Below are 16,375 nucleotides of genomic sequence, written 5' to 3'. Positions count from 1 at the left end.
TTCAAAAGACAAAAGAAGAAACCATTGGAATTTTTGTTCATGGTTGGATATCTAAGGATAATGCAAGACTAAACTAAACACTATGAATAATACTGACCGCTACGAAAGAGACAGTAGCGTAGGACAATAGATTGATATGAAGATATAACGGCTGCAATTTTTAATCATATTTTTTAATTTATTTAATTTAAAATATGTTCTCCACCTCAAATTAGTAGTGTCTTGCTCCTGTACATCATACTTTTCTTGTTAGGAATAGAATTGTGCGGGTCATCCATCTAACACCTTTAACAGGAAAATTTTTGAATTGAAACAACGTGACTTTTGGTGAAAACGTAAAGTCACGTTGTTTCAATTCTAGGTGATGTCAGAAGATGTTAATGTCAGAAGATCCTGACGTTGATGCGTGACATTCTTAAGAGGTAATGTCATTGTCTCGCCCATTGTTTTGTCACATTCGTATCAAATTAATATGGAGATAAGTATCTCTCCTTAACAAGGCTTGTCTTAATACAGTAAAGATATTATTAATATCCACAATCGTCTTTTATTTATTGCACGTGTGCTTCATCAAAAAGTAAAATATTTTCTCCATTTAATTGAAATTCCCATAACTCTTGCAATGATAAATTACTTACAGTATTTACAATGCTTTCAGTAACAGTGCAAACTATCCAAAAATTTTTGAAATCTGTATAATAATTTTGGCAATTTGTGTTCTATTTAAGAAATGTTCCTCAAAATTTTGAATATTTTCAACAATTCTACACTTACTGATTCCTTTATTTTTAACAAAACCAATTGGAAAGTGTTTTTAGTGACGTTTTTTTCGAAATTTGATGAAGTCATCTAATCCCGAAGATCCGTATGGTTCTCGTAATACTCAAAATAGCTGTCGTAAGTCAATGAATTGGGAAAAATAGTGGCCAATGGAGACAGATAATCCGCCACTGCCTTTCCCAATACATCGACTAACGACAGCTATTACATTTGTATTTACCAGACTTTTTACAATAATGTAACTTACGATATCTTTTATGAATATAACACTTTTCAAGTCTCTTTGAAATTCATCATCTTTTACACCTCGGAATCGAATAATCTGAAGAGTGCCACAGCAGAGTTTACTTTTATTTTGAGGTATCAAAAGAAACAGCTATTGCCTACAGAGGGTGATGAGATCCTCAAAATTAAGGTCAGTTTCGTCATGACCTACTCAGATTATTTTATTCTATCCCGACGTGTGAAAGAAGGTAAATTATGAAGAGACTTTTTTCTGTATGATTTCACTTTAAAAAAATAAAGCTAAAATTGCTAAATTAATTAAAATATTACGAAAAAAGAATAATTTGAATCTATTAATTAATCTATTAATTTAATTAGGTACAAGATTTTCCAATCATTTGTTAATTAATTAAAAAGTTTCGGATATCGTTAATCCTAAATAATTTTTACAACAAACAATAAACTTTTGGGTTCAACTTTAAGAGTTAAAAAAACAATTAAAATTAATAGAAAAAATACAGCAATTGAGAAATAATTCATACCTTGTGATTTTCTCTCGTTTGAATTTTTGCTCCTGCTTTCAATTGTGGATGGTCTCGTGGTACTTTACTTGAATCCTTTGACAATAGAAAAACTGAAAGCCCCGAAGGAAATAAAAATACGAAAAGAAGTAAATGAAGAAAAGAAAGCAAACCAAATGAACAAATGGAATCTAAGATAATGTTTAAAAAATTCCAAAAAATATCATTAAAAACGTAGAAAAAAAAATGACAATGCTAAGAACATCCCAGTGATTCCCGATGAGAGCCAGATAGCCTAAAATTAAACTGACAGACATCGAATAGATCACGGATTTTAGGAGAAAGAACTAGTAAAACATTAGTCAAAACACAAAAAAGTACACAGCTTGGAAAATATCCTGTTATCTGACCTACATTCTCACTTCAATTGACTAGGAGATTTTATATCAAGAGAGGCCTCTTCTTTCACCTTTATACATTATTTAAAATTTTTTATTTTTGTATATATAATATAATAATTAACTTTATAAAAAGTTTCCTTATGTAAAAGTTTAGAGGAAATGTCACTGTCCCCGAATATCTTAAATGGCTGTAATTCTACAAACTGAAACTAACTAATGACCATAGAAACTAATTTTTAAACAGTTAATAAATTTCAACTTTCGAAATAAAACATCTTTAATTAATAAAAATCGATTCACGAAATTCTCTATACCCTTTATTATGTCTTTAAGGCAATTCAATCATGACTATGAACTCGTTTAATATTTTATTTTCGCAACGTTAGGTTAATGTACTGTTTTCATTACATTTCAGCTCTAAATTCATAATTACAACTTTAGAGACCGTAAAGACACTTTTCTCTATATACTAGGATCGACAGTTATTAAAATATTATGAAATATTTAATGTATGTAAGAGAATTCTTCACTTTTCCCGAATTATTAATAGATATTATTTTTATTATTTTATATAAATGTAATAACAAAGAACATTTCCTCATAAACATGCTTTTTTTCAAGACGTGATTTATAATAATAATAGTTTTTATTATAAAGAAATAAAAAGTTATTATATCTTTAATAAAATTTTATTTCAGTTAAAAGTATTTATTCTTCGATAAAATAAGAATAGCAAAAGTTATTTAATATATTTCACTAGGAAAAGGTCACTTTGTTTATAAAAATTATGCAATTTTTATGTTTGATGAATATTTGTTTAACATTGCTAGCATATAAAGCATCTATGTTCTAATTTTTTTTTCTGTAAGTGAAACTATATTATTAATTCAGTATTTACCTAGTTCTTAAAATACTTTATAGGGAAAGTGTATTTATTTCTCAGGATATCACTACCTGAAATGATTTACTAAATTTAAATTAAGTTCCTGAACTGAATTAATACATTAAACATTAAATATAGTAAATAATTCTACCAAAAAAATTAATTAAATTATGGCTATTTACTACTTTTCGTTGCAAACACAAAATAAAGCTTTTTTTTACCTGTTTCCCAAACTAGAAGGACTTTGTTTNAAAAAAAGACAAGACAACTATCATAATTAAATTCAAAGTCATTATCTAGCAACAACTTGTATTTTTGTTAATGACTTCTAATGTAATCTATTCATTTACTTATCTGAAATTTTCTTATCATTTAAGCATATTGTTAAATTAAGTTTCATATCTATATTAAAAACTTTTTTAATTTAATACTTATTAGACATTCAAATTTCTTACACACAATTTTAATATGGTGCCGTTTTCAGATTAAAATTTCTGATGAACTAACACTGCAATGCAAGTGAAAAAAAAATTATACTAGAAACATATTAAACTTGATAAGTAGTGCCAGAGATATATTAAACTTCAGCCTCTGGCACAAATAGAATAACAGTGTAAATAAACTGAAACTAAATACCAAATATAAGAATTCTTTTTATATAAAAACACACAAAACAAACTTCCTAATTAGTTTTTTGTTGTTAATTTAAAAATTTAAATAATTAAGAAATTGCTAAGTTGCTAATGTTTAAAATGACTATACTTAAAATAAATCTTAATTTACTAGTAAAAAGTTAATCAAATAATCAAAAAGATATTACATATTCAAATACAAACAAGTTTTATGGATGATTTATTAAGTTTTAAAATACTCATAATAATATTTAAGGATTCATAGAATATAGAGTATAACCTAAATATCTAGAAATGTTTTCAAGTACTGTATGTACTGTATATAGCAAGTAGAAATAGAGTAAGCCAGTTATTCCCCTATTTTTTTATATATATAAAAATGTCATTTTTCTTTTAACAATATTAGTTTTTTAATATATTATATTCTAGATGTAATTACATTCAAGTTTTCTGACAATTATGTAAAAAAAATAGATTATTTTCCATCTAAAATGGAAGATTACTGCTGCATAGAAACAGGATCCTAAATGTTAATGCTATTGACATCAGAAGGAAAGAATTTCTCTAGAGTGCAATGATAAATGACAAACCGAGTTAAGGAAGAAAATTAAAAATAACAATTCTGCAATGTTTGGACTGAATCTTTTTCCTTCTGTTGAGAAAGAAAAATGAATTTCAGCAAGAATACTTTATTCTAAGCACAGAAAAATTAATGATAAGTTGTGTTAAATGCAGAATGTTTTATAAAAAAAATAACTGCACACATACACTTAAAATAAAAGGAACACAGAGATTAAAATGTGAAAGATTACCTGTTAGCACTAAACAAATAAGTGAATTAATAATTAACAAAACAGAAATTAAATATTTAGAAAATTCGAAACAACCTTTTAATCAGATAATATAAAGTAAGTATTAAATTATTAATAATTAATCTTCGATACCTCTATTATAAAATTAATTCCATGAAATTTTAACATACTGTACGTTCTAACTAAAGCTTACACTCTATTAATTATTTTAAAATGGTTAATCACTCTCATTTTTATTATTTATTTAACTTTAAAATATTTTCTTACAGAATTCCATGAATATCTATAAATAATCAATTCTGCATGAAGGCATTTTCACATCTGGGACTGGCTGTAGAAACATCAATCAAGACTGTCATCATCAGCTACTTTGCTATAATTTTTTTATACTTATATTAAATATTAATATAAGTTGAAAATATATACAGAGTATTCTATTGAAATTAAAACAATCAAATCAACATTTTTGAAATCCTGTATTTATTAAAATCATTTATAATTTATTAATAGGCAGGTTTAATAATATCACTTTAACTATAATTGTTATTATTAAAAAGATGCTATTAACTATATCTAAGTATAATTCTCAAAACATTGATGCAATGAAATCATCTCTTATTATAAAAGTTAGTCAATAGTTACAACAATCCATACTATTTTTATCCGAAAGCAAGTATAAAACATCATTCAATCTCAAACTTCCAGAAATGATAATTTTAACTCACAAAATTACTCTACCAAAAAAAAGTACTATTGATTTTTTCTTCCACTGAAATTAAAAATTCTTTTTTCTTATAATCCATGATTAATTAACTACTATTGTTATTCAAAGTGGAAATATTCTCTTGTAAGAGAAGGGAACGAGATCATAAACTTGGACAAATGCCCAGAACTACAATCTTTTGCAATTTAATTGCTTATTATCAAAATGTTATATATTTTCACTTGAACTTGTTGCTAAATAAATCGTAATTTCCATTTAAACAATAGTAATGTATTTTCTACTGTTGTTTAAATGAAAACTCCCATTTATTTAGCAAGACATACTGAATACTTGATTTATCATAAAAATTTACCATTCTTAAATTTAAGAATTTTACAATTTAAAATTACTTTGAAACTCTAGTCAACAAAGCAACTATTTGAAGATAAACTTAAAATTATTTTGAAATATGCAAATATTTTATAATTTACATTATTATTGTTTAAATAAAAAACAAAAGCAAAAGAATTAAGTTAAATGAATATATCATATATGAAAATATATTCCTTTTTATCTTCACGAGTCTCTTGCTGTCATACTCACCTGCAGTTTAACAAATTTCTATCTGTGTTCACAATGATTTTGTCATTTTAACAAAATGAGATCTCTCATTTCCCCCCTCTTTCTTTCCCATTTAGTTTCTCTGATTATGACTAAATATTGCAGTAAATGAATCCTGAACTACTTATTGCTATTTTTATTGTAGACGAGATGGTACCAACTCACTGTGTTACAGCTGCCATTTTCGCCTTCTCAATTTTTCACTCTTTTTTTTTTTTATTCTCTTACAAAGAAAAAATTGTACACTTTCTATATATTTCAACTTTTCTCCTGTACTGCATCTGCTTCTTTTTCCTCTTCAAGAGTTTCCATTTTCCTCTCTTTTCTTTTTGTTGCTGCAGATCTGATTTTTTCTGTTTATTCAATCGGACATATTTTTTTATATAAATTTTATTCATATCAAACAGTTTAAGAGTTTACCTTAATGATAATTTATCTTATCATAAACTCTGCAATAATCTTGATTTAATAATAATAATAAAAAAAGCAGGTCTTAAAAATAAAACTTAAAAGTATTATTTACAGATCATATATTATCACTAAACTTATATTATTTTAAGTTGTTTCAGTTGTATAATAGTTTAAATTTAGTTTTAAATTTTTAATAATATTTTTCAATAGTTTTTGCTTTTGTCATGTATCATATTGACTGACATTTTTTATATTATTTAATTGTACTCAGTAACTACCATATTTTACAGCATATAAGATACTCTGTCCTGAAATGAGCCATGCAATGTCTGACAAACAGTCCCAAATTTTTTTTTTACTGTATTCTGTTTAAAAAAAATTAGAATTCACACTTATTTATCAGAGAAAAAGGAGTTTAAAAGAAGTCATTTACAATTAAAATATTCAATGTACATACATGCAAAAGCCACTTAGCTATGGCATAAAATAAATGTGTTTAATTAATAACAACATTTATACTCAAGATTTGGTCTAAGTAGAGGTTAGCTATAGCCTATTAAAAGCCATTTGGAGAATTCATTAGTCTATGGGAGATTTCAACTTCACATATAAGACAGTGATTTTTCTTAGCTTTTTTGGACAAAAGTTGCATCTTATATATGGTACTAAGCTTTCCTATACTATGTTTTCCTTATCAAATAAAGAATTTAGTTTAAAAATATTGATTGTAAAATATCTGCGGAAGATAGAACAGTAATAAAATAATCTAACCTAAACTTACTTTGATCTGTAGTAATCTTCTAAAAATAATTTTATCCTTAAAATTAAAGAATATTTTCATGTTTCAAGCCAATATGGTTTAAAACAGGAAAATAGAAATCTAACAACATGTATAGCTTTGATATTATAAAAGTCACTATAAACTTATTTGAGCTGTCAAATTAAATGCACAAAAATAATTTTTTCTTTTTCCTTTAACAAACCCAAAAATTATTAATTTCATAACCATTCATTCATGAAACTTAAATACTGTATAATATATTATTAAAACAATGAAAAGTTTAATTATTTATTAAATAGAACAAAAACAATTATGCATAGTTCTTTAGCACAACAAAAAACTTTTACATTATTATTAGTTCAATTTTATTGTGAAATACAGTATGAAGTGTCTCTTCAAATATATCAGTTATAATTCTTGATTCTTAAGCAAACTAATTAAACAATTAAACCTAATTAATACCTAATCCTATATTATCTATTGATGATAACAAGATGGATATACAAAATATATGCATCATTTGTTCCAATCATTAAAAATTGTATTTAAAATAATCCACTTTAAATAAGCAATTCCTAAAATATGAAACTGTTGTTGCTGACTAAATTTTTAAATAGAGCTAATATTATACATAAGTTTGAATATTTGAATATTTAAACATATGATCTGAATAAGAATGTAATTACAATACAGATGATGAGGATCAATAGTTAATATAGTATATAATTAGTGTTTTTTTTTTTTTGTAATATTGTTTGCATAAATTTTAGTCGTAGTAAAGTAATATTTTATAAAGTTTAAAGAAATTAAAATGAGGGAAAAAAATTGCAAGACTGCATTAAAAATAAGTTCATTAGAGTTCAGAAAACAGGAAAGACCTCAAATCATAATTATGTATGTTTTGAAATTCAATTCTCCATACAGACTTATAATGCAAAAATATAATTTAGGGAAAGTTTTCAATTTCAAGAAAGGAAAAACCATCTATATTAACGTAAAATCCAAGGCTTTATAAAAATAGAAACTTTATAAATTATAGTATTTGAAAGTGCAGAATTTTTTACGTAAAAATATAAATTTATTTTCATTTTATACATAAAATTTTCTTAGAGCATTTATCAACAAAATGCAGCATCTTCAACACTTCTACAGTATTCTTTTGAATGGCCTTGAAACGTAACAAAATTCAAAAATATACAACTGTATAGTCTCGTTGGTAAAAAGTTTCCTGCAAATCTTTATCATCTATTTTATTACTTCTTTTAAATAATTAAAGTTTGAAAAGTCTCCGCAATTTTCATTTTACTGCGAGGAAATTAATAGAAATAAACTATACAAAAATAAATTTACATGAAACACTTAAATTTTACACAGTTGAAAAGAAATTTTTCAATTTAAAATAATTTAGCAGCAGGAAAGTTTATTAAATTTGTAATTTTTACTTACTTTTTAAAAGCTTTTCAATTTTTAATTTAATCATGTAATTAAATAAATAAATTTGCAAATCAAATTTATTATTATTTTTTTTGTTGTTTCTTAATTAGTCATATCAAGAACAACATAACAGAAAAAAGAAAATTAATTTTTTGTTCCATCTATGGTAAACGACGGCTAAAGTAGGTAAGTAGGTATGTAATCAGATGACCTACCATTTCGCTACTCTTCAAACAAATGCACATCTACAATTTACTACCGATATTAATGTTTCTGAAGTGATTATATAAAGTATTTTTTTTATGTTTCACTATTAAATTATTATAACTATTTATAAAAGCACACAAACAGATTTTTTCATGGATTTAAAATATATGCTTACACCACGTAAAAACTGATTTTGTCATCAGACTAAATTACTTAATCATGTAATTACAACAGATTAAACAGTACAACTGTTTTTGTAAGTAAATGAAAAGAAATTAAGTTAATAATAATCAATTTTCTCACATTACATCCAATAAATTACATTGATACAACTTAATGATTAATTTAAAGAAAGTTTATGAAAACTTCATTTAATCTTACTGTATATAAATCGGATATACATTTTAACAAATACTTAATACATTACATTATACATACATTAAATGAATGAAATTTATAAGAAAACAAATGTTTTTAACAGTGCAAAACAGGCCAAAAATTGGTTTGTTTATTAAATATATCCATCGTCGAGTAATGATTACCTACATTACCATACACTTTTTACTCAACAATCCACGGCAGCAGATACATTCCGACATATTTACAAGCCATATCTAATGACAATAAATGGTAAATCATAATGGATAAGGCAGCAACTTTGAAATTAGCTACCTACACACCTTTTTAAATCCCCAAAATCACATTATTCAACGATGCATAAAGCTCTTAAAACTTATAATCAATAGACCTGTACTTAGACACATCTTTTCCCTCACTGTAAAGGTCTTATTTGTAATTTACAGATATTAACTATCATCATCGTTAAAATTATGAATTAATTAAGACGAATTAGAGAGAAGACACGTCTACGCGCGTGCAGAAACACTAGGAGACGAGACAATGGTTAGTGTATACGATAAACACTAGTGTAGTGTATGAAGAACGGCTTACCTGTGACGCTTCCAGATGAACAATTTGAGAATCCTGTGAATGTCGGTGGCGCCGATGATGTTTCTTTGGATGTTTCTTGTTAGGTTTAGGGGACATTCCACCACCCACGAACATAGTTGACGTTGTGCGGTTACGAATTGCATAAAAGGAAAGCGGTAATATCTATCGAGTGACGAAAGGAAAGACATTCACGTCCTTCCCGATCGGAAGCTGGAAACCTCTAAACAGCTTTTACTACTAACACGCTGCGCGGTCATTCGTCATCGCTTTTTATAATTTATTTATTCCACTACATCTACCTTTTCTAATATTTCGAAACGTGTAATAAATATTTATATATATTTATTTTTCGTTTTAAATAGGAAATTAAATATGTCATTGGAATTCTTGCGTAATGTAATACATTATTCATTCTTATTGTTTATTGACATAAAAAATTTTTTTTCTCTTTTTTTTCTAATTATTATATTTATAGTATCGTTATTATTATTAGTGTAAATAAGTTAAATAATATAAATTAAATTATTATTATTTTATTTTCGAATTGTTTTCGTTGTATTGTGATTATATTCGTTTCGTATAAAATCGTTACTTATATGAATATACGTTTATTTATTTAATTTTTTTATATTTTTATAAACAAATATATTTATGTGTTTATACATAATAACGCGTAAATAATATAAAAATTATTAATTTTTTATGTAATCATCATCATCATTCAGAAGTTATACTATTTGGCAGCACTGCTGTGCTATAAGGAGAAGCGCGAGTGACGCCGTGTATAATTTTTTAGAACTAATTTTTAAAAAACGCTTTTCGGTTTTTAATACACATAAAAGCCAATTTTAAATAAAAAAATAATGTAAATTAAATTATTTTAAATGGCATTTAACTCATCCCACCATTTTAACGTTAACTAAATACACTTTCGATCACGCGACTATTCCAATAAAACAAAACACTTAAAATTTTAACTTAAAATGATTTCAATTCGTTATCGAATAGATTTTAAAACAGAATCTCATTTTACTATTATATTTTATCCTTACTAAGTTGACAGGTATTAAAGTATTGGTGTCAGACAGTCTTCAAAGTAACTTTCGTTTATTTAAATGTCAAACACGTGTTTAACACTTTTGCTTATGTAATTAATAGAATTATGAATTATGCATTCAAATTTAAAAACTTTATCTCAGTCATAAAATTTTTAAAGTATATCCTTAATAAAAAGAAGCTTTGTCAACAATTGCCTATTAGAATAAAGAAATTTTAATTATTAGTATGAGAATCAAAATTTCATTAATATATTAATAATGTAAAATTAATAATGTTTTTGAATGTAATTAATAAATAAACCGATATGGAAATTTAAATTTAGTGGTAGCGGCGAGAAGAATCAATGTCTTGATCATTGCTCCACATCATTCTCCTGTCCTGTCATTCTCTCCACATCATTCTCTCTATATCAATGCAAGCTTGGAGAGAACATTTTTTTTTTAAATCAATAATTTGTATTCAGCGATTAGCGGATACTTCGAGCAATATTCGAAATATGTATTTAATGCACTTTGATCGCTTTAATGATCACAGTTCCTTGGATCAATCCTATTATCATCCATAGTATCAACGTGTTAAATATCCCATCGGAACTGGATACATATCAAAGAAAATTAAATTCAATGTAAAATAATTGATAATGCAATTAAAACTAAATAAAATTTCATAATGTGTATAGAGAAAATGTACCAAAGTCAGACCCCTATCCCTAAGTAGATTTCTGGCTTATTTCGCGAAAGAACTAGCGTTAAGTGGAGTGAATACAGTTGTCCCTCGATAATCCGACAGGTATGGGACCAAAGGTGTGTCAGATTACCAAAAGTGTCCGGATTACCGAAAATAATTACATATTTCGCATTGTTTTGCTAGCAGTAACTTACAATATTCTCTACTCCAACTGTTCGAACAGAACTGCTCACATAAAACACACGAAATGTGTGTCATCGAGTAAGAATTGGATGGGGAGATTCACATCGCGACATGCTTCTGTGCAAGCAGACACGTAACGGGGACGGGTACCTTGACGGGAGGTGCGTCGGATTACTGGGCATGTCGGATTTAAAAACGTCGGACTATAGAGGGACAACTGTACTTCACAATATTGTCATCAATCTTTCGAATCGTTATTATTCATATCTGGTTTCTCGTCTATGAAAAGTGTGTGAATTTTTAATCTTTTTATTTACGAAATTGTTAAAACGTGACTTTGTGGTTTCATCATCTCATTTCTGAACAGGTAAGAGTTGGTTTCTCGTTCCTATAATATAACAATAGAAAGAAATTAGTGGTTTATGTTGTCTGTTAACCGTTTCTGACATACAATAATTAATGATACTACATTTTTCTAAAACATTCCCTTTTCCTAAGTCATTTTTGCTAAACCCCCTTTACAAAAAAAAAATTATAATTGTTTCCAACGAAGGGAACAACTAATAGAAGAATGTTTGGCGTTAAAAAAATTTAGCTTTAATAATATTGAAGTTACAAATATTAAGTTTCAAGAAGACATTCGTTTTTATCTGAAGAATCTAACTAAATTACAAATGTATAATTTAATATACGTAATCAAAGAATAAACAAAGAATTAAGGCATAAAAATATCAATAACACAGGTCTACAAATAAAAACTTTTCGTTTCCTTCAGAAACGAAACAAGCTGTTTCTTAATGATTTCGACTTACTGAATTCAAAAATGGTTATAAAAAAAAAACAGAATTGGCTCAAGTTTACAAGGTACATTAACGTTTAATACATTGCATAATATACATCTGAATACATACAGATAATGTAATTTTCATTTGTGTTATAACACAGAAACTGTCAGAACACTTCTTGATACATAAAAACTAAATAAACAGTGCAAGCATAAAATACCCATGACATCACGCGTATGTACAACGCTTCTTTACAGACTTCTTGTATGAATCTGCAGGCGTTTCACGCTTAATGTTCCAGCAATAGTCTTCTAACATTGATGGACTCCATTTTCCCTGATATCGTTTTTCCATACATGCAATGTCTTGGTGAAAACGTTCCCCATGTTCGTCACTGAAGGACCAACAGTTTTCAGGGAAAAAGTCAATGTGAGAATGCAAAAAATGCATTTTTAATGACATGTTGCATCCCATCTTTTCATAACATGACAGCATGTTATTCACTAATTGTTTGTAATTAGAAGCTTTATGGTTTCCAAGAAAATTGTTTTCCACCATTCTGAAAGCATTCCAAGCTTCTTTTTCAGCACCTATTAGTACGGTATCGAAGTGCGCATTTTTGAGAAGCTTGGAAATCTGTGGATCTACGAATATCCCCTCTTTAACTTTTGCATCAGCAATGTTTGGAAATGTCTCTCTAAGAAAACTAAATGCTGGGCTATTTCGATTCATGATTTTGACAAAGTTTTTCATAAGTCCTAATTTTATATGCAACGATGGTAGTATGATCGAACTGCGTTCTACTAACGGTTTAGAAATAACATTTTTTGATCCAGGTTCGAGGGATTTCCTTCATGGCCAGTCTCTCTTTTTGAAATGTGCTACTCGGTCTCTGCTATTCCACTCACAGAGAAACAACAGTACATCGTATACCCTAGATGAAGTCCAAGTAATAAAGCTATAACTTTGAAATCACAACACACCTTCCATTTATGTTCTTCATAATTTACTTTAGCAAAAAGATGCTTCATGCTTTCGTATGATTCTTTCATGTCTTTTGCGTGGCCAATAGGAATAGAAGGCAGTGTGTTACTGTTGTATAACAAAACAGCTTTAAGACTCACCTTGGAGGAGTCAATGAAGAGTGTCCATTCGCATTGTTTGTAGCTTGTATTGAAAGCTGTCTAGACCAAGTACATCACTGCAGAAGACAAGATTACCATCCATGTTGAAGAATAAAGATAAAGGTAGTTGACGAAAATGAAACACACTCACAGACACGCTGTCTTCCAAAAGATTCCATTGCTGTAATCTGGATCCTAACAGTTTAGCTTTATATTTAATAACCTGGTACGTGTACCAGGTTATTAAGTTCTTCTTGAGTTATTAAATGAGAGTTTCATCCAATTTAATTAATATGCCTTTTTGTCCTTTTTTTATAACTCTATTTAAAATTTATTTTGTATTACAAGTACAATTTATATATTAACATGACTTATTATAAATAATAGAAAGAAAAAATAATAGATTAATTTACAAGAAATATGTCAAACCAATACAAATACCCAAAATAATCAACTATAAATCTGTAATTCCGGTCAGCATGAAATATAATATATTTAAAATGTATGTGACTAAAATAAGGCAAAGAACAAGTGAAATAGAAATGCAAAAACAAGAAGAAGAAGAAATAATTAAAATGTTTATTCTAAACGACTACCCAAAATGTATAATAAAAAAATGGATTAAGAAACTAGATAATGACAAACAACCAAAATTAATAGATAAAGAGAAAAAATTTATTAAATTAAAATATGTCCCAAAACTATTTGAAAGAATTAAAAATGTAATTAAAAATAGAATCAACTTAATACCGGAAAAAATAAATTCAACTAAAAAACAATTATGTTACAGAAAAGAAGAAAAATATGATATAACAGAGGAAAAAGGAATAGTATATTCATTTGATTGTAATTGTAATCCAAGAAAAACATATATAGGAGAAACTAAAAGAAAATTAAAAATAAGATTAAGTGAACATATCAGAGCAATTAAAGGAAAATATGCAAATTCGGCAGTATCGGACCATTGTAATTCAGAAGGTTGTACAATAGATCTAAATACGGTAAAAATTAGAAAAAAGGAAAAAAATAATTATAAAAGACAACTGTACGAGCATTTAAATATAATTAATCAAAATAATAAAATGAATACCAACAGTGGTAGAGAAATCCACCAATCATGGTTAAGCATTATAAAAGGAAATGAGAATGTATTAGAAACAAAAGTAAGCAGATACAAACGAACCAAACGAAGTGAGTGATTTGATATAATATTTTAGATAATGATTAAAATTTATTGTTTTAAATTGATTTTAATTGTCAAAAAAATTAGGAATGTGTCAAATCGTATGGTTGTTGTGGATAGTAAGTGTAGGTGGAAGGATAGTGAAGATAGGCAATACAGAAATTGTAAGAATTTTTAAATATTGATTGTCGGGAAATGTCTGTGTTCTTAACTAGTTTTAGTGATAATTGTACCGAAAATGTTTTTATTGTTGATTGTTGTTAATAAATTATAGAAAGTGTCGTTGGAAGGCCTGCTGAAGAGGGACGAGCAAGTCCGAAACACATGTTTAAAGTGTATGTGTTCAGGTGAACTAAATAAAGAACATTATTTTTGAACTTTTAGACTAAATATCTGCATCCATAATTCCAGTATAATAAGTCCTGTTAATATATAGATTGTACTTGTAATACAAAATAAATTTTAAATAGAGAGTTTCATCCATTGACTTTCGACGTGAAATCAGGATCGGTAGATGTTAATGGCTGTGCATCATCAGAAACTTCGGTTGCATTTTCAATTGACTCACGTGAATATGATTCTGGTGGTTGAGGAATTGAATATACTTCACTGTGGGGTACAGGTCGACGTGCAGATTCAATATTGGGATATTTTATTGTCCATTTTTTATTCTTCGAGTAGCCATTACTGACTGGAGGTACCATACAAAAATAATAGTTATGTACATGGTCTGTGGGATCCCTCCATACGATAGGTACTGCAAATTTCATGGAACACTTTTTCCCTTTCAGCTACTAACAAAGAGTAATGCACAGTGGTTGCAACATACTTGTGGGGTCCATGCTTTATCTTGGTCACCAAGTTTATATCCGAAATACAATTTGTAGGCAGCGCTAACAAGTGGAGTGATATTACGCTTTTGCGAAGCACACGTGAATTTACCACAAATATAACAAAAATTGTTAACATTATTAACACATTTGCGGGGCATTTTGTCAACTTACGCGGACCTACTGATAAACTGAAGAATACAAAGCAAAGACACGGTTTACTTCACCGCACTGCGTGAGTTTTTACACAAGAAGCATCACGCCAACTGACGAATGATGCAATATATGCTTGGTGTTGGAGAACGGCCACATTGCTGCTCTCTGGTGATCATTGGCTGAACTAAAAAGGAGATTGGAAATTCATTAACAGACAAAAATAATTGTTTTTTTTTTTCCATAGACATTCAAGAAAATGTACTTCAGCCTGTATAGGAAGACATTTCAAGAACTAGAGAAAAACGGCACATTTTTCCAAAAATTTGATATATTTGGTTTGAAATTTTAAAAACTAGAGCCAAGTTAACATTTTTATTGTCATTTTCGTATTCAGCACCATTGAATTAGTAATATTCAGCTACTTTGGTTTTTGAAGCTTTTTGGCTGTAGATCTGTGTAATTTAACCTTTAATATTTAATAAATGGATATTTAAATGGTGCTAATGAATGGAATATAAGTTATAAATGAGATGTATATATTATACCATAACATACTGGTGAAAATAATAATTATTAAATAAATGAAACGATTAGATATTACTTTAAACGATAATACATAATTATGAATACAGCATAGGGTTTCTGAAACGGGATTCCGGGATCCCGGGATCCCGGTTGTTTTTTTAACCCGGGAAATATCCCGGGAAATTTTTCTTATCCCGGGAAATCCCGCAAATTTCTTAAAAATTCACTTTTTTTCTTATTTTGTGTTAAGGTTGAGGAGTTTTGCAAATAGAAAGCATAATTAACTCATTCACTGCCAGAATACATTTGTATTTATTAATTTTAAACCTACCTATTAGTTTTTTTAAATTTTTGCTCGTTATAGCATGTCACAAATGGTCAATAATCAATATATAGCTTATTTGTGGCATGACTATAAAAATTCTTTACTTGTCGGAACCTGTAATATCTGGAATAATTGTGCTTACGCTGTCTTGAGTTT

Source organism: Centruroides sculpturatus, unplaced genomic scaffold (assembly GCF_000671375.1).
Source record: "Centruroides sculpturatus isolate CEXI.00-Female unplaced genomic scaffold, Cexi_2.0 scaffold388, whole genome shotgun sequence".
NCBI lineage: Eukaryota > Metazoa > Arthropoda > Arachnida > Scorpiones > Buthidae > Centruroides > Centruroides sculpturatus.
Note: the sequence above shows the minus strand (reverse complement) of the source record.